This window comes from Trichomycterus rosablanca, chromosome 14, assembly GCF_030014385.1.
Source record: "Trichomycterus rosablanca isolate fTriRos1 chromosome 14, fTriRos1.hap1, whole genome shotgun sequence".
NCBI classification, from domain to species: Eukaryota; Metazoa; Chordata; class Actinopteri; order Siluriformes; family Trichomycteridae; genus Trichomycterus; species Trichomycterus rosablanca.
The window spans coordinates 34,042,715-34,058,511 of NC_086001.1; the positions used below are offsets into that span (position 1 = coordinate 34,042,715).

General features: G+C 36.2%; 1 long non-coding RNA gene and 1 pseudogene across 1 annotated transcript; both read left to right on the plus strand.

The window, feature by feature from the left end:
• Nucleotides 1-3,980: 3,980 nt before the first annotated feature.
• On the plus strand, nt 3,981-9,524 carry LOC134326577 (uncharacterized). Its single transcript, XR_010014533.1, has 2 exons — nt 3,981-4,269; nt 8,150-9,524. It is a non-coding gene; the product is annotated as an uncharacterized LOC134326577 (long non-coding RNA).
• A 2,084-nt stretch (nt 9,525-11,608) lies between these two features.
• On the plus strand, nt 11,609-13,471 carry LOC134326876 (zinc finger protein 239-like; annotated as a pseudogene).
• Nucleotides 13,472-15,797: the final 2,326 nt, after the last annotated feature.

A 15,797-nucleotide genomic window follows, 5' to 3' on the forward strand; every position in this document is an offset into this window, starting at 1 on the left:
TAACATGAACCTGAAGGTATGAACTTACATTGTAGAAAAGAAAAACAAGCCAGTAGCAGCAGTGTGCACATTAAACCATTTATAGAAGGGTCATTAAGTTTGGCAAATTGAAATAACGGCATGTTTCTGACTTCAATGAGTAGGGCATTAAAAAGATCTCACACTTGTCAGAGACCTGCTAGTTAGAGAAGACTCACTTGTTTGTTAGTTTAAATCCAAAAGCAAGTGTGGCCTGCACGGGGATCAAACCCACAACCTTGGTATTATTAGCACCACGCTCTAACCAACTGAGCTAACCAGCCAATAACTGAGTGCAGGTCATATACCCACATACCCGATTCTACACTGACAGCCCTTCAGTTATGGACCTGCCCCACAGAAACGATGGAGAGCTTTACTGTTGTTGAGCAGAACAGATCTTCGTGTGAGATGACTGAGGTTCATGTCTTCTTCTTTTAAGAATAAATAAAAGCTGATGCTGTAACCTCATACTTTCCTAATACTTGTATTCTACATGCTCTACATTTCTGTCTTCTGTCATGTGCAGTGCAAGAATTAACTAAATTACACAGCAGTTCTCTTTTTATTTATTAATTTTTGCCATTGACAAAATTGATTGTAAGCATTTATAAAGGTCATGCCACGTTCATTAGGTGAAATGAAGCCAGAATTAAAGATGGCAGAAGAACAGGGTGATATTCTTACTTTTAGAGATCAAATTACTCAGGTTAGTAAGAGTTAACCTACCTGGTTTAATCACTTAACCCGCTTTCTGGAATACCCCCTGGTCATGATGTTAGTGAATTAAACCTACATCGCTCTGATTATCTGACCGATGAGCTGTCTGTTCTAACATGTTGCTTAAGCCTGGCTAGCTCAGTCGGTAGAGCATGAGACTCTTAATCTCAGGGTAGTGGGTTCGAGCCCCACGTTGGGTGAATTTCTTCATTTACGGAAACCAAGTGGACATGCTTCCACTTTGTACAGTCAGTCCCCGGTGACTTACAGGTGGTTTTTTGTGCTTGCAGGACTGTTGTTTACTGGATGTTTTCAGTTACTTATTTCCACTATTCTGTGGAGCTACACATCGTTGTTGTGTCTCATATCCGTTTGATCAACAGGCAGGTTGTGCAATAATAGACACTCGTCCCTGGGTGGGCTCAAACCACCAACCTTTCAGTTAACAGCCGAACGCGCTAACCAATTGCGCCACAGAGACAAGTGCACAGCTGTTTCATTGGACGGTACACATGGGTCACATGACTTGCTAACGTTTAAGTCAGGCTAATAAAATACTTTTTCTGGTGTTATTGGAGACTTTTAGAGACTCAGACGTGAAAGCACATATCGTTCTGCAGTTACTGTCCTCACCGAGCAGTGGGTGATGCTGTTGTTCTGTTGATTTATTTTACTCAATACCATCAATCTGTCCTACCGAGCATGTGCACATCTGTTTTTGACTCGTTGAGTGGAACGTCTATAATTTTGTGCTACCTTTACCTAATTTATTTCTGCTAGCGGTTAGTAATGTGTGGTTTTAGTTTTAATTCCTTTAAAAGTGTAAAGGTTAAGTATATGTAATGCTATGCAAGGTGCTCAGATTAGCTGTACGTGATTGCATACAGTTGAATAACAGTTGTTTATCTAATGCTATGTGTTAACGTTTTATTTAACCACGTTTATACATGCGTTCAGTGATACATCTAGCAAAGCCAGTCATTTTTAAATAACCATCTGCGACCTTAACATTACGACAACACAAAATGTATTCAGTTATTTTTCAATTTTGTGCTTTCTTATCAGTTCAGCTGGTACAGTAAAGGTCGTGTCTAATAAAGTTCATTACTGAGTGAATATGTTGAGCATTTATTACGTTAGCTTGTACTTAGCTGTTTGTATACGTAAAACAATGTTGTTGCTTTTCCCTTGTCAGTTCAGTTCTAATGATTTGTTCCTTATTCCATGTTTCTGTAGCTATAGATAAGATCTGTGTGATCTATAGTTTTCTCACTGGGATCTTTTCCAACAGGGTATGATAAATTACGGAGGAAAAACCTTAGAAGATATTCCTCATAGAGGGTTAGAATATTATTTACTACATGCCTGAGATACATGTAAACATACTACATGTTTACTATATGTCTGAGATACAGATCAATGGATCTATTGAGATGTGCTACCTATAGTTTATAATAATATATAGATCTATCGACATGTGCTAACCCTTATGCAAATTAGGCGATAACTTCATTTAGCAACTTTTAGCGACTTTTAGGACAGCGAATAGCTACTTTCTTTACTGAGGAGTTGGCAACACTGGCAGTGACCCACTGTATCCTCAGTGCATGACTATCAGCTAATCACACAAATACCACAGAAACAACCAGGAAAGTAAAAACACAAGTTTAGTAATTAGTGTAAAATGGAGAAACTGTAAACATGAAACATGAGGAACAGCGGAGCCAAAATACAGAAAAGGTTCAGAGCTTTTACTTCATCATATCAGTTTATCAGTTTGTTGTTGTTTACATAAATAATGTCTAAAATTTGACGAGCTAACCTAAACAATTTTAAGCTTTTAATAATTTATTTATTTATTTAGAATGGCTGAACGACAGTCGTCTATAAGAAGCAGCTTGTTTACAGCCTTTCTCGCTTACGGCCACACCCCCCTGAGAACACCTGATCTCAGAAGCTAAGCAGGGTCGGGCCTGGTTAGTAATCGATAAATCGAGTTTTGGGTGACAAATGATCAACTAGCCAAGTTCTCAAGTCTAACAAAGTTTATTTAGAAAAGGGTTGGTTCTCCTCAGGCCTCACCAGCTGGTATCTGCACTTCTGCTTTCAGAGAACAATCCATGCAAGTCAGAGAGATACAGACCTCGAGCGCAGGGTTCAGCGTGCTTTTATAATTTTGCCCACACCTTCTGGGTTCTTTGTTCCCATGGTCTGTTCAAACCAGTCCTAGTTATTTCTTTCAGATGTTACTTTATCGGTGTCATTGACCTTGTCCGAGGCTCTGAACCGGCCTTATCTGTACAAGGTGTTCAGGGAGTTCTTCTATGGGACTGTGTGCCACCAATCATCCGTTCACTCCCTTCCAGTAGCTACTCACACCGACCTTGCACCAACATAATCGTAACTCTGTTTTATTATGCTATAACTTTCACATTGCTAATTGATGGGGTGTCCAATTTTATTATTCTAACATTAGTACTTGGATGGGAATACCAGGTGCTGGAAGCTTTTATCCACACACACCCACCTTCACTCCAAACCTCCTGTTACACACTGACCCAGCGGCTTTTTCTTCATCACAGCAACACAATGAAACAGTAAAACACATTCAACTGACTTGTAAAGTGAAGTTTAAAATGTTGTACAGACATCGTCGCCACATAGTGGTGCTAGAAATAAATTACAGCTTGTTGCTTGGGTACAAATTTGTGACTTTATTATTATTACTTTATTTGTATAATATATAAAAATTAGAGAGTGTTTATGGCTCTTCTGTCCCAAGTGTTTTTGTAACGTGTTGTAGACCTTCACTGGCGACTGTTTTTGGTATACAGAAGAGAAAATGTCAAATGCAGGTGAAAATGTGTTATTTGGCAACCCAGCACTGGGTAAATATTGGACAGAACACATGATGGGTTATTTTAACTTGTTGGGTTGTGCAGTTTAACCATTGTGCTGAGCTGTGAGGTTCTTTTTTACCATGGATCAACTATGTAACTTTACTGCAGCTTGTATTTAAATGAAAGGTTTACATTGCTGTCTTCAGGATTTCCTCTTTAGTGATATTTAATGTTAATAGCTGTTCTGATCTAAAAGATGCTGCTGCCTTTAACCTTTAAAACTGAGAAGTGATTTGTGAGATTATTAAAATAAGTGAAATGTTTATTTTGTAATTTGGTTTTATATAATTTGTGCAAACATTTGTTTTATGCGACTGTTATCTGCAAGTACCGCATGTATGTTTTTCTTTCCCTTTTCTTTTGTTCTCTCTAACAAACTTTACTATAGTTGCTGAATGGAGCCTATGAGAAAGCACTACGATTACTCCACCGCCAATCCGCAGTTCCTATTGTGTGCCTGGAGGCGGGTCTTGGGACATAACGGCACCAATTGAAACGGAGCTGGGCGGGAGGAGCACTTCAGTTATGCTGAGACTGTGTTAGGTGAACAGATGAGTAGTTTGGAGCGCTAATAGCGTGTAATAGTTTAGTGAAGTTCCTTTCTCAGCGTGCTCCTGCTCAGTGTGTACAGGTAAGTTACACACACACATACACGGTAGTTCTATATCTGAATTGCAGACATCCCAAGTTCCAAAAACTCATTTCAAGGAGATAATTGTTCACGTCACAAACACATTAATGTTCCCTACATAGTGCACTAGATAGTGTGAAAGATAATACATTTATGTTCCCTACTTAGTGCACTAGATTGTATACTAGAAAAGAATTTGTTCCTTACTTTGTGCACTAGATAGTGTACTAGATAATAGATTTATGTTTCTTACATAATGCTTTAGGTAGCGTATTAGTTAACGGGATTTATGTTCCATACATAGTGCACTAGATAGTATTTTAGATATGAATGTATGTTCCCTACGTAGTGCACTAGATAGTGAATTAGACAATTGGTTTATGTTCCCTACACAGTGCACTAAATAGTATTTTAGATATGAATTTATGTTACCTATGCACTAGTGTGCACTAGATAGTGTTAGATAACAAATTCATGTTCCCTACACAGTGCACTAGATAGTGTATTACATAATTATGTTCCCTACATAGTGCACTAGATTGTATATTCGATCATAGATTTAAGTTCCCTACATAGTGCACTACACAGTATATTAGACAATTGATTTATGTTCCCTACACAGTGCGCTAGATTGTAAATTAGAAAAAAATTTATGTTCCTTACATAGTGCACTAGACAGTGTACTAGATAGTGTACTAGATAATAGACTTATGTTTCTTACATTTACATTTTCAGCATTTAGCAAATGCCTTTTATCCAAAGCGGCTTACATTATACAGTCTAAGCAATTTTGGGTTAAGAGCCTTGCTCAAGGGCCCAACAGTGGCAACCTGGCAGTGGTGGGGTTTTAAACCAGCGACCTTCTGCTTACTAGTGTAGTACCTTAACCGCTAGGCTACAACTGCCCTTACATAATGCAGTAGATAGTGTATTAGATAACGCATTCATGTTGACTACATAGTGCACTAGAAAGTATAACTAGATGATGACTTGTGTTCCTTACATAGTGCACTAGATAGTGTAGTACATAATTAATTATGTTCCCTACATAGTGCACTAGATTGTATATTTGATCATATATTTATGTTCCCTACATAGTACACTAGACAGTATATTAGACAATTGATTTATGTTCCCTACACAGTGCACTAGATTGTATATTTGATCATATATGTATGTTCCCTACATAGTACACTAGACAGTATATTAGACAATTGATTTATGTTCCCTACACAGTGCACTAGATTGTATATTGGAAAAGAATTTATGTTCCTTACTTAGTGCACTAGATAGTGTATTAGATAACGCATTCATATTGACTACATAGTGCACTAGAAAGTATAACTAGATGATGACTTGTGTTCCTTACATAGTGCACTAGATAGTGTAGTACATAATTAATTATGTTCCCTACATAGTGCACTAGATTGTATATTTGATCATATATTTATGTTCCCTACATAGTACACTAGACAGTATATTAGACAATTGATTTATGTTCCCTACACAGTGCACTAGATTGTATATTGGAAAATAATTTATGTTCCTTACTTAGTGCACTAGATAGTGTATTAGATAACGCATTCATATTGACTACATAGTGCACTAGAAAGTATAACTAGATGATGACTTGTGTTCCTTACATAGTGCACTAGATAGTGTAGTACATAATTAATTATGTTCCCTACATAGTGCACTAGATTGTATATTTGATCATATATTTATGTTCCCTACATAGTACACTAAACAGTATATTAGACAATAGATTTATGTTCCCTACACAGTGCACTAGATTGTATATTGGAAAATAATTTATGTTCCTTACTTAGTGCACTAGATAGTGTATTAGATAACGCATTCATATTGACTACATAGTGCACTAGAAAGTATAACTAGATGATGACTTGTGTTCCTTACATAGTGCACTAGATAGTGTAGTACATAATTAATTATGTTCCCTACATAGTGCACTAGATTGTATATTTGATCATATATTTATGTTCCCTACATAGTACACTAGACAGTATATTAGACAATAGATTTATGTTCCCTACACAGTGCACTAGATTGTATATTGGAAAATAATTTATGTTCCTTACTTAGTGCACTAGATAGTGTATTAGATAACGCATTCATATTGACTACATAGTGCACTAGAAAGTATAACTAGATGATGATTTTGTGTTCCTTACATAGTACACTAGATAGTGTATTACATAATTAATTATGTTCCCTACATAGTGCACTAGATAGTGTATTACATAATTAATTATGTTCCCTAGATTGTGCACTAGATTGTATATTCAATCATAGATTTATGTTCCTTACTTAGTGCACTAAATAGTGTACTAGATAATAGACTTATGTTTCTTACATAATGCTTTAGGTAGCGTATTAGTTAACGGATTTAGGTTCCCTACATAGTGCACTAGATAGTGTATTAGATAACGCATTCATGTTGACTGCATACTGCACTAGAAAGTATAACTAGATGATGATTTGTGTTCCTTACATAGCGCACTAGATAGTGTATTACATAATTAATTATGTTTCCTACATAGTGCACTAGATAGTGTATTACATAATTAATTATGTTCCCTAGATTGTGCACTAGATTGTATATTCAATCATAGATTTATGTTCCTTACTTAGTGCACTAGATAGTGTACTAGATAATAGACTTATGTTTCTTACATAATGCTTTAGGTAGCGTATTAGTTAACGGATTTAGGTTCCCTACATAGTGCACTAGATAGTGTATTAGATAACGCATTCATGTTGACTGCATACTGCACTAGAAAGTATAACTAGATGATGATTTGTGTTCCTTACATAGCGCACTAGATAGTGTATTACATAATTAATTATGTTTCCTACATAGTGCACTAGATAGTGTATTACATAATTAATTATGTTCCCTACATAGTGCACTAGATAATATATTTGTTACATACATAGTGCGCTAGATTGTATATTATAAAAGAATTCATGTTCCTTATATAGTGCACTAGATAGTATACTAGATCATAGAATTATGTTCCCTACATAGTGCACTAAATTGTATATCAGATAATGGATTTATGTTCCCTACATAGTGCACTAAGATAATGGATTTATGTTCCCTACATAGTGCACTAAATTGTATATCAGATAACGGATTTATGTTTCCTACATAGTGCACTAGATAGTATTTTAGATATGAATTTGTTCCCTACTATATTGCCAAAAGTATTCGCTCGTCTGCCTGCACACACATGTGAACTTGAGTGACTCCCATTCTTAATCCATAAGGTTTAATATGATGTCGCCACCCTTTGCAACTCCTTCTGAGAGGCTTTCTACAAGGTTTAGGAGTGTGTTTATGGGAATGTTGACCATTCCTCCAGAAGCGCATTTGTGAGATCAGACACTGATGCTGGATGAGACGACCTGACTGGCAGTCTCCGCTCTGATTCATCCCAAAGGTGTTCTATCAGGTTGAGTTGCTGTCGTTCCAATCGCTTCCACTTTGTTATAACAGCACCGACAGTCGACTGTGGAATATTTAGTAGCGAGGAAATTTAACGACTGGACTTGTTGTACAGGTGGCATCACGGTACCACGCTGGAATTTACTGAGCTCTTAAGTGACCCATTCTTTCACTAATGTGTGTAGAAGCAGTCTGCATGCCTAGGTGCTTGGTTTTATACTCCTATGGGCATTGAAGTGATTGGAACATCCGAGTTCAATGATTTGAATGGGTGAGCGAATACTTTTGGCAATAGTGTATTTCTATTTGTCTGATTGCTGCAAATGCTTTTGTACTTTAACCTCTAAGTCACTATTAATGTAATAATGTTTGTGTCTGTCTGTCGTCCGTCTTTTTATCTGTCTGTCATAGTCACATCAGAACAATGCCAAAGTCCCGTAAAGGAAAAGGAGCTGCAAGAGCAGACATATGGACACTAGCTGGAGGAGTTGAATCTGTTGCTGAAAGATTCCTGTCAGTTGATATTTTAAATCAAGACACCTCATACAGTTCTGCTATTTGGACAAGATTGAGTGTGGACATTTTTGGAAATGACAGACAGAAAAACAAAGATTGGTTGAATGTTTCATGGCGCTATAATCGAAGAAATGTGAAAGGAAAGGTCATGGAACAAAGCTGGTTAAAAGAAATAATGACGGATGAAGAAAAAATGACAGAAAAAAAGGTTTCAGAAGAAAATTTAGTATCCATTGAAGACCTACAAGAACCAGCTGAAGATTTTACCTCAAACAGAGAGACACACATTTTGGATTTGTTTGAGACAGAGGAAAAAAAAGTGTTTTCTGAAGAGCTAGTTTTGCATGAAATCTCAGAAAGGAGAGAGAAAATAAAGCAAGAGGACTACTTGGATTAGAAAAGAAAGACAAACCTCCAGCAGCACATATAGAAATGTAACTACTACCCCAAAGAAATTTGTCATTTTTATAGCTCGAAAACAGTGGAGGAGAATTGCACCAAAAGGAAGTATCAATAAATGACGACAGCCATGGACCCACATTCTTTATAACCAGTTTAAAAAGGAGAATCCTTCATGTGCACTTCATTTTACACATCAACATCTACGTCTTAAAAACATGCCCCCTACATGAGAGTACAGGCCATTTGTAAATTTTCATCCTGCAAAGCTTGGTATTTATTTACAATGCAAAATAAGCCCAACCCACTGAGGACAAGCATCAAAGTAACTGTTCACCGTCGAGGACCGATTCACCGTCTAAAAACAGAGACACAGTTTAGTCCAGCAAGCAACATTCGCAGAGGCAAAATTGAAAGAGCAGTGCTTCATGGAGTTAGGTCTACACTCCAAAAGTCTTTAGATGATTTCCACTGAACAGTGTTGCATTGTTCTATCATCAGGAGACTTTGTTCTTTGTGTTGATCTATAGACTCCTTTGTAAAAAGAAATACTCACATTTACGTGTAATTATCCCATCTTATAGTGCAGGGGTGTCAAACTCATTTTTACCGAGGGCCACATCAGCAGTATGGTGGCCCTGAAGGGTTCGATTGTAATTTATCCTGCTGTGATTGCAGTTTTTCTTGGAGGCTGAATTCTGTGTTTGGTGTCAAATTGTCAAATTTATACAGTATATTTATAATGTACATCTACATTAATATTGTCCTCCTTTACCACAGACACGGCCTCATAACACAAGAGACGCACCGGTTTCTCTTCCTAAAGCACAAACTTGTATTTACTTTCATTAAACCTCCTCATTCTGCTTAATTTTCTCTACTTTTACATTTTATGATCATGTTTAAATATTTCTTAACATCATCTACTGGTGGGATGGGGTCACTTTGTGGGTCACAAAATCAGCATGCATCACCCTCCAGAACACAGTTATGTCGGTTTTATTTGCTTTCTAGCTGTGTGATACACTGTGTGCATCAGAATGGAGTAAAACTACATAATACAAACAATAAAGAACTTAATACAGTACATGCACATAGCTGTAGTTACAGTGTTACATCTGGTACAATATGAGATTTAATTACAGAATTAGGGTAAATTTGTAACTTAAATGCTGTAATATACTCACTAAACATTTACAAACAACTGCGAATATAAACGTCACTACTGTCACTACGATGCTTCCGTATTATATTGCAAGATAATTATTTGTATTTATTATTATTATTTACATTACTGACTACGCTACCCCACGTTCTTTTTGCCGTTTGTACTTGGTCCAGATTTTAGACACAGATGACTGGGAACAACCAACATCTTTCACGACATTCCATGATGATTTACCTTCTTAAAGGAGTTTTATAATCCTCTGCTCTGTTTCAACTGACATATCTTGTGTTGGAGCCATGATTCATGTCAATGTGCTTTGTGCAACAGCTCTCTGAGGTTAAACTGAAGAATAATTAGCACATTTAATCTGCTGCAGATGTTTTGTTTTTAAATGGCAAATTACAGAGTTTTCCTCTACCACAACAATTATATTTGTTTCTTAATGCCAGAAAGTTGAAATTTTTAAAAATGACTTTTGTGGCATTTTTTTTTTCCTAAAAAATTAAACTATTTAAATAATATCCTCCAAGAGTGGTGATTCCATCATTTTTGCCAGGGGTTGTAGTATTTAAAGTGTTACTAATAAATGTTACTATTAAATAAAATTACTAAGGTTTAGATGCCCACTAAAACTTTAAGCATACCGTAAAACATGGTTTAAATGCTCACAAAAATTTGCTTAAAACGTAATGTGCATTTACACCCTTTTTTACGGTACAAGTCACATGGTGTACACTAAAGGTTTTAATGCACATCTAAACCCTGTTTTACGGTACTGATCACATGGTTTATGCTAAAATTTTCATGCACATCTAAACCCTGTTTTTTGGTACCCTTAAACTTTATAATAAAGGTCTTTTATAGTGTCACATTTCTAGAATGTATTTAGAAATTATACATCAGAATGACTATGTTAACTGAGTGTAAACTACAAGTGGTGTATTATCATTATAAAGTTGAATTGTTCTGTGGAAACGAGAACTTTTAATAACAATAACAATTCATGTAATCAAGATTATTGCATTTAATAACAATCTAAATTAAAATGGAAATGAGCTTAGATTACATTTTAGTTGACTCTAAATTTAAAGTAAAATCATAATGTCCCGTTATTTCCAACCCTTTTATTTTAAAGCCTGAAATTCTATGCTAAATAGTTCCGTCACACGCTTTTACCGTAATGTTTAGTATACACACATCTTCACAAACAATGTGGGGGCTGATTTGACTGAGCATTTTGAAGTGGAGGCTTGACCGCAGTAGTAAATCAAACAGTTCACAGACACACAAGTGCACAGTAAATATTTCTACACCATAAATACAGATAAATCTATAGGTGGGTGTTTCCTCTTCTAGTTTTCTTATTGTTCCTCATATACAGTAGAAACTAATTCACACAAATATACATACAGCATTTTACATGACTTAGATTCTTATCATAAAAGCTTTATCTAAGTTCATGTCATTTCACTTTACAGAATAGCCTTTCAATTCCTTGTTTGTGTTTAGGATTTAATGTAAATAACTTCTCTGCTGAGATAAATAGGTGTAGTTTGACTTCACCCATCATGCTTTGTGGCTCCATCTAGTTCATCTGCACACGTTCCATAGATAATGAGCTAGTACTTCACACAAGAAGGTGTGAATGGTTGGCTGATGATTGACCAATGCAGAGTTTTTAACTGGTCTTGGGTCTTTGTCCTCAGCTCTATTTAAGGACTAAACTCTAGACTTGTAGCTGAGTCACTTGGTAAGAAGGATCTTCTGCACGTTCTTCATTAGAAACGACCTGCTGGAGACACCAGCTTTGCTAAAGTGGCTGCCAGGATTCTAACAGGAAGGTAAAGGGTTTTCTTATTTGTTTCTTTTACATTTATGTTGCATTTGTTTTTTATTTTATTTTATTATGTTATTTAATATTATCAGGTTAATATATTCAGACAGTTTTAAATAGTTTTATGCTCATAATTGTGGGGATTTATGAAGCCTTTTTTACTCCCAGCACACCAAAGATTTACACTTGTGAGCTAATTATTAGTCCTGTCATGAACTGGATTAGATTTGCTTGGTGCAGGACTGATGTTGAGAAAGTCAGATCTCTTATATCTTTATTTATATCAAGTTATTTATAGTTATTTAATTATTATTATCTGCAGTATTTATAAGTATTTTATCCTGATGTTCTTTAAATTCAGATTCTCACTTAGACGTGAAGTGAATTTAATGTTTTTATTACTAGGTGATGAGTTTAATATTATTGTGGTATTAATGTAGTAAAAGTAATTCTAATGAATCGACTTGTTTCTTTGTTTCTGTTGCTTTCCAAGGAAACAGTTTCTACAGTCTTATTAAAGCATAAACATGAAGAACTTTCATCACTGCTCAGAGTGTGGGAAGAGCTTTACTGCGCCGAGTCATCTCCAACGACACCAGCGCATTCACACAGGAGAGAAGCCATATCACTGCTCAGAGTGTGGGAAGAGTTTTACTACACAGTCATCTCCAACAACACCGGCGTATTCACACAGGAGAGAAGCCATATCACTGCTCAGAGTGTGGGAAGAGTTTTACAATGCAGAGTCATCTTAAACAACACCAGCGCATTCATACAGGAGAGAAGCCATATCACTGCTCAGAGTGTGGAAACAGTTTTTCTCATCAGAGTACGCTCCGAAGACACCAGCACATTCACACAGGAGAGAAGCCATATCAGTGTTCAGAGTGTGAAAAGAGTTTTACTCAAAGTAGTGACCTTAAAGTACACCAGCGTGTTCACACAGGAGAGAAGCCGTATCACTGCTCAGAGTGTGGAAAAGGTTTTACTCGACAGAGTAAACTCCAACAACACCAGCGTATTCACACAGGAGAGAAACCGTATCACTGCTTGGAGTGTGGGAAGAGTTTTGCTAACAGTAATGCTCTTAAAGTACACCAGCGTATTCACACTGGAGAGAAACCATATTACTGCTCAGTGTGGGAAGAGTTTTACTGAAAGTAAATCCCTTAAAATACACCGACATATTCACACTGGAGAGAAGCCGTATCACTGCTCAGAGTGTGGGAAGAGTTTTGCTCAACAGAGTAAACTCCAACAACACCAGCGTATTCACACAGGAGAGAAACCGTATAACTGCACTGAGTGTGGAAAAAGTTTTGCTTACAGTAATGCTCTTAAAGTACACCAGCATATTCACACAGGAGAGAAACCATATTACTGCTCAGTGTGGAAAGAGTTTTATTCAAAGTAGTGACCTTAAAGTACACCAGCGTGTTCACACTGGAGAAAAGCCGTATCACTGCTTAGAGTGTGGAAAGAGTTTTGCTCATGAAAAGAATCTCAAACGGCATCAGCGTATTCACATAGAAAAACTACATCACTGTTAAGAGTGTGGGAAGTATTTTATGTTCTTCAACAACACCAGCGCATTCACACAGGAGAGAGGTCATATCACCATTCACTGTCTGAAAATAACTTTAGTGAAAGGAATTACACCACACCAGCACATTCACATAAAAAGATGACTCATACTGCTGCTTATAGTGCAGATGAAGTTTTACTGGAAGCAGCATTTAAAATAGACACCAGTACGGTCACACAGAAGTTATGATTTTGTTTCTTTTTCTTCTAATATTCACTAGAACTGTTCTACTTCAATTATCAAATGTACATGATTGTATGAATATGATCATTAATCATCAAATGTAATGTGGTGTAATGTACCAACCTCAGATCTGAATCTGTTTTTATTCTTTATTGAAGTTTAATCTACTTTAATAAACACAGAACAACTTTTACTTTCAAGTGGATTTTACCCTGGTCTTTATGGTGTTTGCATAAATTCTTCATAGTATAATTGTTAAGTTTTCATAAATGAATAGCCTCTTACTTTAACACTTCTAGGTCTACACTCCAAAATTCTAGTCTTTAGACGATTTCCACTTAGCAAATAATGAACCGTCCTCAACCAGAATGTACATGAGAAGGTGTGAATGGAGGGCTGTGGACTGAACAGTGTTGCATTGTTCTATCATCATGAGTCTTTGTTCTTTGTGTTTATCTATAGACCAAATTAGTGGTAGCTAAACTCCTTTGTTAAAAGAAATTCTCATATTTACATTTAATTATCCCACCATCTTCTAGTGCATAAAACCCAGTTCATATAAATCCTAATACAGACTGCACTGACATGTTTTACAATTACATTTAAAAATAAATAAATACTATTGTGGTAGTTCAGATGTTTTCTTATCATGGAGGTGACCAATTGACCAAGACCAACTGAGGGGTCAGGAGACAAGTGTTTCTTTATTGATGAATAAATGTATTTGTTAAACTGTAAATTCCATCCGAGTCCTCTGTGTGATGAGAGTTTGGTTTGGAATTCTATGTCAGCAAATGTGTCCACGGTTGTTAAATGGGACTAAACTTACGGTCCATGTATTTGTATGTAGGCTTGAGCTGGAGTGACAATAGAAAGTGGATGTAAAGGACTGGGTGGGTAATAATTCTAAATAGTTCTTCATGTAACCTAAAATTCTATTCATAAATCATAAGATAATAAAAACACTAAATCATTATTAAAGAAGATTGGAGAGGAGAAGAAAACAGGAGAGGAAAGAACAGAAAAGAGTAGAAGTGAAATTCAGACCTTGTCCCAGATAGCATACAGATGTGGGCCACTTCTGACAACGTTACGGCACTGCCGGCTCACTGCCGGCATCGGCAAACAGCATATGAGCCAAAAGTGGCCCACATATAGGAAATGCTTTTATGGCCCACATGTCCCAAAACACATCTGGCAAAGACATGGCACCACTGGCAAACTAAGTGAGCCAGTAATACTGGCTCTTATATTAAAAATGGTAATGTCCCACTTTCTATACTCTAAAAAATGATTCAGCACATTGGTAAATTAAACATAATATAATAAGTCAGTTCAACAAAAAAAAAATAAGTTTGTTACATTTGTTCAAATGTTTGAGTTTGGGCAACCTAAAAAGACATTATTTTAGACAAACTTAAAATTGTAAACTTTTTCAACGCATTATTTTTGCTTTAGTACAACATACCAATTTTGAGTTGAGCCAACTAAAATATCTGAGTTGTCTGAACAAAGCAAAGAAGAGAAGAGCATCAGAAGCTCTACGTTCTGTGACTGCACATGCGCACTTCTCCGAGTTGAGTTGAGGGACGAGGACGACGCTGAAGTTTTGGATTTTGCTCTGACCTGCCCTGAGGTAGGTATTCAGCTATTCAACATAATACAAGTTATGTTTAAAACTTAACAAATGCATAAACAATAAACTGACTGAATAATGAGTGGAATTACTAGGATTTTAGTTTCACGTATTTTCTCAACCAAAATTTCAAATATTGTATGGCAGACGAGTGCGAGTTCTTTTCAAATTGTTAATTTATATAAAGGTGTACAAGTGTAATCTATTTGCAAATTTGGGCTTGTCGGTGACAATTTAACCATTTTTGGTACACAGAGAGCGATGTTAGCTGACATGCTAGCGGGTTATGATGCCCATTGGTTTGAATGGCCTGGGGCTAACCGTGTTAGCTTAGTAAGCTAAACTTGTCTGTGGTACAGCACACCACAAAACAGTCTGGTACACTTCATTATGATGCGGTATGATTGTAAGTAAGCGGCTCATTTGATGTGATTTTCACGACTGTGAATTAGGTAGGGCCTTATTCATGGTATTCATAGTTAGCTATAGTTGCAAACTTTTAAACATGAATATGCTTATTGTCAATTTATTGGAATTTTGCTTACATACTTGAACTTTAGCTGATTTACTGTGCTTGTCTTAATTGATTATTAAACGAGAGCTAAATCATCATATTGTTTAAATGTAAATATATTATTTTAAAATTGTTTGTGTTTTTTATTGCAGATTAATATGCAATGCAATCCCAGTCCAGAAGTACTACTGAAACATTACAGATTGTGTCATTACCAAGGGCGC